Here is a 10,204-nt window from a genome sequence, read left to right on the forward strand (position 1 = left end):
GAAAAGGAGTAGCTTTCCATTTCCTTTTCCAGCTGCATGTATTTCAAGCCCTTCACGTAAACAGATGCTCTGCCTGTTGATCAGTTAGACATGTTTGCATGGTGTCTTGGCTCACACATGGGTAGCTGTCTCCGTGCCTAGGCAGACTTGCTGTGTAGAGTACTTACAGGGGAGTGTGTGTGTGTGTGTGTGTGTGTGTGCGCGCGCGCGCGCGCGCACAGAATTAAATTATCTCCTGGCATTCCAAGAGTCTGAAAGGGCGTCGGTAGCAGTGGAAGTGACCAACACCAATCAGGAAAGATGTTGGGGGTGTGACTTAGAGGTAGTTGCCTACTGTGGGTGAGACATTGAGTTCCATCCTCATCACCACAGAGGGGAAAAAAAATTAAATAAATCAAATGTCACACAGGCCTATGCTCCCAGCTACTACTTGGGAGATTGAGACAGAAGGATCGGAAGTTTAAGGCTAGCCTCAGCAATTTAGTAAAATGCTGTCTGCTGTCTGTCCTTTTTTTTTTTTTTTACTTGTTCCTGAAACTCACTCTGTAGACTAGGGTGGTCTCAGACTCAGAGATCCACCTGGCTCTTCCTCCTGAGTGTGGGATTAAAGGCATGTGTTACCAAGGACTAATAAGATGCTGTCTTAAAGTTTTAAAATGTGTGGAGTTGAAGAAATGGCTCAGCAGTTAAGATCAGGGGACCAGTGTTTGATTCCCAGGTTCTTCTTCAGACAGCTCTGCTCAAAACTACTTGTACCTCCAGCTCCAGGGGGTCTGACACTTCTGGCCTCACACAGACAAACCCACATATAGTAACTAGGTATGGTGGCACATGCCTTTAGTTCCAGCACTTGGGAGACAAAGGTAGATAGATCTCTTCCATTTCAAGGTCAGCCTGATCTACATAGTGAGTTGTAGGCCACCCAGGCTACACAATGAGACCCTGTCTCAATCAAACAAACAAACAAACAAACAAAATCCAGAAAGTAAAGCCCAGAGGAAGCTCAGTTGGCAAAGTGCTTACCAGGCAAACATGAGCACCGGGCCTCAGATTCCTAGTTTCTGTGTAAAAGTCAGGTACAGTGGAATGGGTCTGTAATCCTAACACTATGAGGGCTGTCCAGCCTGCCATGCACATAAACTCCACATGGATACACAAATATAATTAGAAATCAAAACAGGGACTGGAGAGATGGCTAGGTAGTTAAAAGCCCTGGCCATTTTTCCATAGGACCCATGGGCGGGTTCCCAGCATCCACTGGGCAGCTTACAGTTCCTTTGATGTCTCTGTTCTTTTCGGGCATCTGAACTCGTGTGCATGCACATAGATACAGACACAAAGATACAAAGACAGACAGACAGATACACACACACAATTAATACATTTTTTTTAAAAAGCATTGAGCCTAGCTTGATGCTTTTACCAGTATTCTCAGCGCTTGGGAGGATGAAGATCAGGAGTTCAAGGTCTTCTTTGGCTACACAGGTAGTTTGAGGCCAGCCAGGGCTACATAATTATGGTCCTGTCTCATAACACCCAAATAAGAACAAAACAGGACAAAACAAAACACGTGTTGCCTCTCCTTTTCAAACAGGGGCCTGACAGGAAGAGCAAGATGGATGCGTGCGCAGATAGGTGTGCTCCGGGCTGAGGCAATTCAGCGCAGGCAAAGCACAGGACACCAGGCACAGGAGATGTGTGGAGTAATTCAGTGTGGTTAGAGTATGAGGTAGTGGAAAAAGGACCAGCAAAGTAGACGGGAGCCATATCACAAGACCCTTAAATTCCAAGCTAAAGAATTTGCACTTCATTTAGTGGGCCTGGGGGAAACCTCCACAGACGATGGGATTAGAGGTACTCTGTGGGAGGAGACCAGGGGCACCGTGAACGGGTGGAGAACAGCATAGGCAGCGGGAACCGCACGCCTGGTGAGGTAAGCTACTACCGAAGGGGATGGGCCTCCTGGAGGATGGCTTTTCAGAAGCTGGAAGGCAAAAGTAAACCCATTGAAAGTCCTGTGTAGGACCGGTAACATGGCTCAGTTGGTAGAGCGCTTGCCTGGCTTTACAAAGCTCTATGTTCAACCCTCAGCACTGTATAGACCAGGCACATCCTGGTAGCCCCAGCATTTGGGGGTGGAGGCAAAAAGGTAAAAAAGTACAAGGTCATCCTGGGCTACCAACCTCCCCACCCTCCACCCACCAAAAAAACCCAAAACAACCAAAACAGAACCTACCTAGACAAATAAATAGACAAACATTCTTACATTGATTCCTTCTTTGGTCTGAGGGGCAAAAAGGGGGCCTTTGGGTGCTTCACAGCTAACAGAGGAGGCGGTTTAAGGGGCAGACAGATGTCTGCAACAGGTTGGGACTCACCTGTGGGGTAAAGTGTTCTGGGCCACAAAGAACGAGAGATTTGAGAAGTGGTTCAGAGCCTTCACACGGAGGTATTGATATTCTAACCTTCTCTTTAATTAAGCTCCACTTAAAACTTTTCTTTTAGGGACTGGAGGGGTGGCTCAGAGGTTAATAGCACTGGCTGTTCTTCAAGAGGATCAGGGTTCAATTCCCAGCACCCACATGGCAGCTCACAGCTGTCTGTGACTCCAGTTCCAGGGGATCTGACGCTCTCACACAGACATACATTCTGGCAAAACACCATGCACATAAAAATAAGTCAATATTTGAAATATATTTTTCTTTTAGATTTATATTATGCATATGAATGTTTTGCCTTCATGTATGTATGTATACGCACCACATAAGTGTCTGGTGCCCACAAAGACCAGAAGAGGCCATCAGATCCTTTTGTAGTTACAGATGTTACGAGCTGCCTCGCAGATGCTGGGAGCTAAACCCAGGTAACCTGAAAGCATGGCAAATGATGCTGGCAGATGCCTTGCCTATAACCCCAGAGTGCTCAACAGATGGAGACGGGGCAGGCTAGCCTACCCCGAATAATGACCTGGGCACTCAAAGTGACTACCTCCATATACTAGGTGGGAATCAGTCAAGGAAGTATTCAACCTCTGCCTTCCACGTGAGTGCTCACACACAGGCACGGTCCACACAAAAGAAAAGAATAGGTGCTCATAGTGGCATGTGCTTTTAATCTTAGTGCTCAAGAGGTAGAAAGGCAGAAGCAGGCAGAACTCTATCAATTCAAGATGGCATGGTCTACTCAGTCTACGTGGTCTACACGGTCTATGTGGTTCTCTCTCTCCCTCCCCTTTTTTGTTTTTTTGTTTTTTTGTTTTTGTTGTTTGTTTTATTTTATTTTATTTTTCGAAGGCAGTGAGGTAGGGTCTCCCTGTGTAGCCTTGGCTATCCTGGAACTCACTCTGTAGCCCAGGCTGGCCACGAACTCACAGAGATCCACCTGCCTCTGCCTCCTGAGTGCAAGGGTCAAACCTGTGAACCACCAGGGCCTGGCTAAATGGTCTCTTGACCATAGATAAGGTCACAGTATCTGCAACATGTCTACCTTTCAAATATTCGGTATAGGCTGGGGTGTGGAGACACTTGGGCTGTGGGTCTCAGAAACAGAAGGACTCAGGACCGACTCTAACCATCCCACACTCCTCAAAGCCCCACTTAGTGTATAGGGAGAGAACTGATTCGTAATAGTTGTCGTTTGACCTCCATACACAGGTCATGGTGTGTACCTTCCCTCAACCCAGGTAGAGAGATGATAGATAGGTAGATAGATAGATAGGTGGATAGAAGGACAGATTGAAAGATAGAATAGATGATACAAGATAGGTAGATTGAAAGATAGATGATAGATAAATGAGACAAGTATACTTAACATTTAAAAGAAAGTTGGGTAAAGGGGAGAAGCCACAGCACAACCTGGCATGGAACAGCACCTGCTAATCATTATGTATATACGAATTTCAGAACTCAGAGAGCACTCATTATCAGAGTCAACGAAAATCTCAGTGAGAAGCCATCTTCCCACCTAGGGGACAAGCGAAAATCAGACTCCACCGTGGAAGTCTCTGGGTTGGCAAGGGTATGAGAAACATTCCACGTGGACATGGATGCAGTTGTAAGCACTGCTTGGGTATGGAACTTAGCAATATCGACTGACATTACAAACTGCAGACAAACAACTCCAACTCTGAGAAGCCAGCCTTCAGAACCATGCATGCACAAAGCCACCGAGGCACCGCTGCCTTTATTAAAGCTTCAGTACAAGAGGAGTTGATTGAATGGCTTCTGGCTCGTCCATTTGATTGGGTATTGGAAATTCTGACATGGGCTGATCTGCGTGATAAGTTACCTTGGCTGGGGGATGTAGCTCAGTTGGAGTAATGCTTGCCTATCTTGTGTGTTCGATCCCCGGCACCACAGAAACTGGGCAAAAGGTGGAAGCAAGAGGAGTAGAATTTCTTTTTTCCTTTTTTTTTTTTTGTTTTCTTTTGTTTCCCTTCCCTTCCCTTCCCTTCCCTTCCCTTCCCTTCCCTTCCCTTCCCTTCCCTTCCCTTCCCTTCCCTTCCCTTCCCTTCCCTTCCCTTCCCTTCCCTTCTCCTTCCTTTTCTTTTCTTTTTTCTTTTCTTTTCTTTTCTTTTCTTTTCTTTCCTTCCCCTCCCTCCCTCCCTTCCTCTCTCCCTCCTCTCTCTCTCTCTCTCTCTCTCTCTCTCTCTCTTTCTTTCTTTCTTTCGGACAGGGTTTCTCTGTGTAACCTTGGCTGCCCTGGAACTCACCTTGTAGTGGAGGCTGGTCTCCTGCTCAGAGACCTGGTCTCCCGCCGGAGTGCTTGAATCAAAGTCCTCCTCCACCACCACCACCCAGCTAGACTTTCAAAGGCATCCTCAACTACACGGTGAGTTTGAGGACAGCCTGGGCTACATGAAACTCTGCCTCACTAACAAAAACAAAAGCATAAAAGATAAACAATCTTGAAATGACTGGAGTAAGGATAGTGGCTACCGTATAATATAATTTGTATGTGGAAGAAAAGATAACCTGTGGGCATTTGTATGCTACCATCTGGGTGGGAAAAAAAAAACACCATACGTTCTATTATGTAAGCATACACTTCTAGCATTCAAATGCTGAGAGAACTGGGGAGCTAGGAAGCAGGTACATTGTATGCTCATTTATACCTTTAAGAATGTATACCATATGCAAGTAGTAGTTATACACATCAAAACATAAATAAAACCAAAAAGATTTATCAGAACAAGTTTGGATTCGCCAGACTGGTGAGTTAGTCCACAGCGCCCCCTGTTGTTGCTTGCGTGTATATGCAGGGCCGGGTTCACGGTGAGGAGGCAGTGCCTCTTTAAAGAAAGATGCAGAGAAAAGAATGGTGGACTACGCTGGAGCTAGAGGAGAGGGGTGGATGGGAGGCACTGGACACATTGGGAACGGGCAGTCCTTGGTCATGGAGTGCCGAGTGCCTTTGCCAGCTGCATGCCTTGGGACACGTGACCCTCTTAATAAGTCTCTGTTCTTGCCCCATAAATTGGGTTGCTAATACCTACCCTTAGGGTCGCTGTGAAGATCAAATAAGGCATGAACATGAACAGCGCTTCAGAATGAGAAAGTGCCATTACAATGCTAAGGGATTACTTTTAACTATCCCCCTCAGTTCACAAGGTAGTAAGAGGTAGGTAGTATCGGGCAGCGGTAAAGTTAGGGACTCAGGAGTCAGAATGGCTAATTCCACCAGCCACCATCTGGAGGGATCTAGAGTAAATTATTCAATTTAGTGACCTCTAGTTTACATATGCGAAGTTAGGGTTGACAATAACATTTTCATATGATTTGGTGGAGGGATCTTTAAAGCACCTGGTATTGGATCTGGCCAACGCTGCTGTCGGAGTCTGCCACTGCTGTCTTCTCCGTGTGCAAGGTCCACGTACTTTGCAAATAGGTGTGTGGTAGGTGCTAGCTTACACTAGCATCTTAGAGGCGAAGAAACTGAAGCCTGTGGAGGAGATGTGACCTGGCCCAAACCCTCTGACTAGTTAGTGAGTAGCAATAATTCTTCTAAGCTGGGAGTGGAGGTTGGTGCACACCTGTAACCCCAGCACTTCGAAGGTGCAGGCAGGAGGAGCTGGTGTTTAAGGTTAGCCTTGGCTACATCAGGCCCTGTCTCAAAAACACTGAATAAAAATATAACTAAAAATTCTTTTTCAAAAAAACCCCTTCTATTTTAGAGGGGCATCAAAAAGAATCCTCCTTCCTTTTTTCCTTCTTTCTTTCTAAAAGAGTATTTATTTACTTTTTAATAAAATTATGTATATGCGGGGTTGGAGAGATGTCTCAGAGGTTAAGAGCACTGACTACTCTTGTGGAGGCCCTGGGTTCAAGTCCCAGCACCCACATGGCAGCTCGCAACAGTCTGTGACTCCCCCAGTCCCAGGGGATCCGACACCCTCACACAGACAAACATGCAGGCAAAACACCAATGCACATAAAATAAAAATAAATTATTTTTAAAAATAGGAATACGTATCTGTGGAGTATGTTCATGTGATTGCAGGTGCCCACGAAGGCAGGGGCCAGGGGTGGCAGATCTCTCAGAAGCTGGAGTTCCAGGGGCTTGTGAGCCACTTGATATGGTTCCTGTGAGCTGAACTCAGGTCCTCTGCAAAAGGTACACACGTGGGCCGGAGATGATGGCTCAGAGGTTAAGAGCACTGCCAGTTATTCCAAAGATCCTGAGTTCAAATCCCAGCAACCACATGGTGGCTCACAACCACTGGGAAGATCTGGCGCCCTCTTCTGGAGCATCTGACAACAGCTACAGTGTACCTACATATAATAAATAAATAAATAAATCTTAAAAAAAAAAAAGGTACACATGTCCTTAAAGCTGAGCCATCTCTACAGTCTGCCCTGCCTCTCTCTCCCTCCTGCCTTCCTTTTTTTTTTTTCTTTTCTTTCTCTGTGTGGTGTGGTATGTGTGTGTACATGTGTGTGTGTGTACACATGTGTGTGTGTGTGTACACGTGAATGTGTATATGCATGCCACAACATACATGTGAAGGAAAGAGAACCACTTTGTGGGTTTGACTCTCTCCTTCTACTCTGTGGGTTCCAAGGATCAAACTCAGGTTTGGCAGCAATCACCTTTTACCTGCTGAGCCATCTCGCCGGCCCCTAGAAATACAGTTTATAATTGCCACAGCATGAATTGAAGCAGGGATAGACAGAGGACACAGAAGTGGGGGTATGAGGAAGAAGAACTTTAGCGGGAGACAATACAAAGAGTGACAGAATCCATGAGAGCCCCAGGGCATCCTGGGTCAGGGTGGACATAAGCTGCTAATGGGAAACAGAGTCAGAAGGAGGGGTTCAGGACTCGGGAGAACATCAAGGATGGGGGAGCTTTCAGATACCATCCTCCCTGGGGAAACGTTTCCCAAAGAAGGCAGTATGGTGCAGTAGGAAGACCACCCCAAGGATGTACCGAGTTCCTGTGTGCCGGGTTGCAGACCAAAGCAAAAGCCAAGATCGCTGTTTGTGAGCTGAGGACCCTCTGGTGGGTCTTCCCCTCCCTCTCCCGCCCCCACAGAATATAGATTAACATCTGGGTTTCAGCTTTATTTTCACCCTTAGCTGTGTGTTTAAAAAGAAGAAGAAGTCTAATTACAACTAGATGCCCTAACTTCATTCCAGCTTTTTTTTTTAAAGATCTATTTTCATTTTATGTATTTATTTTATGTGTACGGGTGCTTTGCCTGCATATGTGTCTGCGCACCACATGCGTGCCTGGTGCCTGGAGTGGATCAGATGAGGGCTTCAGATCCCCTGGGACTGGAGTTAGAGAGGTGCGTGTCTACACGGGTGCTGGGAGCTGAGTGCGGGTCTTCTGGAAGAGCTCCTCGCCCTCAGAACTGCTGCACCATCTCGCCAGTCCCAGGATTTATTTTTACTAATATGTTTAGGTGTGATGTGTACATATGGATACTTGCACATGAGCACAGGTGCCTGCAGATGCCAGAGGTCATGGATTCCCCCTGAGCTGGAGTTAGAGGAATCGGTAAGCGGCCAGATGTGGGTGTTTGGAACTGAACACAGGTTCCCTGGAAGAGCACTGAGTGCTTTTCACTGCTGAGCTGTCTCTCCAGCCCCTGGCCTCCCTCTTTTTTAACAGATAACTAAAAATTTAAGGACCAAGTGGCTTGTTCAGTCCCAGAGATCACGATAACCTCTAGGAGGCATTGGTGTATCATGAATTCATACCTTCTGATACCAGTCATCCACAGAGCAAGGCCTGCTCATCCCAGAGGTGGCCTGTCTCTCTGCAGCTGCGAGAGAGAGGAGTCTGGGCTGGGCACGCCTGAGTGCTTCAACTTTCCCCAGATATTCCAACTCTGCTTCCATATTTAAACATCCATCTGGTCTTTGTCCCATGTATTTTCCTTTCCACTTTAAAATGTGAGTGTCCTTCTGAGGAAAAGCCAATCCATGTGTTTTTGATTCATTTAAATTTAATTTCTCAAAATTAAAAAAAAAAAGGGCAGACATCACTGAGTTTCACACATATTCAAATGACAGGAAATAGAGAGAGGCCACGTGTGGGTAACTGGGTGTGAGAGACCTCAGGTACTCCTGGGGCTCTCCTGCTCAGGAAATGATGTCGCTCAACCTTACAGTGGATGCTGAGCCTGGCTTTATTTCCTTATTCCAGTGCCAGCTCCAGCAAGGGGGCAGTTATAACACCTGGGCCAGCCAGCATTAAGAATATAATAAAACAACGAGTGAATCTGAACTTTGAAAACTTGGCTGGGGTGTGCAGTCAGGTCACGTGTAAGAGAAGAAGCAATTATTGTTTGGTGCTTCCTGTCTGTTGGGGTTTAAATTTACATAAACAACAAGAACAAAAAGGGTCTCACTATGTAGACCAGGCTGGCTTTGAACTCGCAGAGGTCTGCCTACCTCTGCATCCCAAGTGATAGGATTAAAGGCATGTGCTACCACATCTGCCCTTGCCTGTTATGCTTTGAATCTGAACTATCCCACAATGGCTCATGTTTGGAAGGTCTTCCCTCCACCCCCACCCCCCACCCCCCAAGCTGGCAGCATTATTTTTGGGAGGTGCTAGTTTACTCAGGATTCCACTAGGCTCTTCCCAGGGACCTAGTAATGACTTAAGTCACAATCACCTGCTGCCATCACCTGCCTCCATCACCTGTCATCTCTGCCAGGTGTGCCAGATGTGTATAAAAGGACTGCTGGCTACTCCAGGGCTCTCTCGTGCTCATTCTCTCTCTTCCTCTCTCCCTCCCTCACTCTCCCTCCCTCCCTGTCCTCTGTACTGCCCCCTTCTCTGCCCTCCTGCCTCTGCTCCAGCCTGTCTGCCTATGTCCACTGGTCTGCCCCTACCCCTTCCCAGGTTCTTCCCCCAGTAAACCCCCTTATACCAGATCTGCTGTGTGGTGTAGTTACTCGGGGACACAGCTTGGTATGGTCCTGCCAGGTACCCCAGCACAGGACTATACTTCATGACAGGAGGTTGTGCAACCTTTAGAAGGTGAGGCCTAGCTAGCGGAAGTAGGTAAATCAGGCCCGGCTTTTGACTATAGCCTAGTCCTGGTTTATTAAAGTTGGTCTCTCAGTGTCCTGTTTCACCGAGATGGGAATAGCCTGCGCCACTTACTTCCTCTGTTGTGATGGGAATAGTACTCCCTCTGCTGTGAAGTGAGCCACTCCTCCATGCCTCTACCAACAGGATGGCCAGGACAGGCTCTCCCACACAGAACCAGAATAACGCTTCGGTCCACTCCATGGCTTCTGTCAGCTATTTTATCCTAGCAACATGACAGTGACTAATACCCTGAGCATGTACTTATATAAGCCAGCAGGAACTCTGTATAAACATACTTGCTTATAACGATGAAATAAAAACCCATGCTGGGATAACTCGGGAGTGGTGGTGGTGGGGAGAGTAATGGTGACAGGACAGGTTTGTGGAATGTGCTGTAGTCAGGCAACTCTGGAGTAAACGTTTCGATTCATCACTTAGACGCAGGAACTTTAGGCGAGTGACTTTATCTCTATGAACCTCATCAACAAACCACTCCAAAGACCACTGTAAGAATTAAATGATATGTGGAGGTGCAATAGGGGGTTGGGGGGGGGCTGGAGAGAGCTGATATAGGCCTTTAATCCCAGCACTCAGGAGGCAGAGGCAGGTAGATCTCTGAGTCTGAGTGCAGCCTGGTCTACAGAGCCCAGAGCTA

The sequence above is a fragment of the Mus musculus genome, chromosome 11 (assembly GCF_000001635.26).
Source record: "Mus musculus strain C57BL/6J chromosome 11, GRCm38.p6 C57BL/6J".
In the NCBI taxonomy this organism is placed as follows: domain Eukaryota; kingdom Metazoa; phylum Chordata; class Mammalia; order Rodentia; family Muridae; genus Mus; species Mus musculus.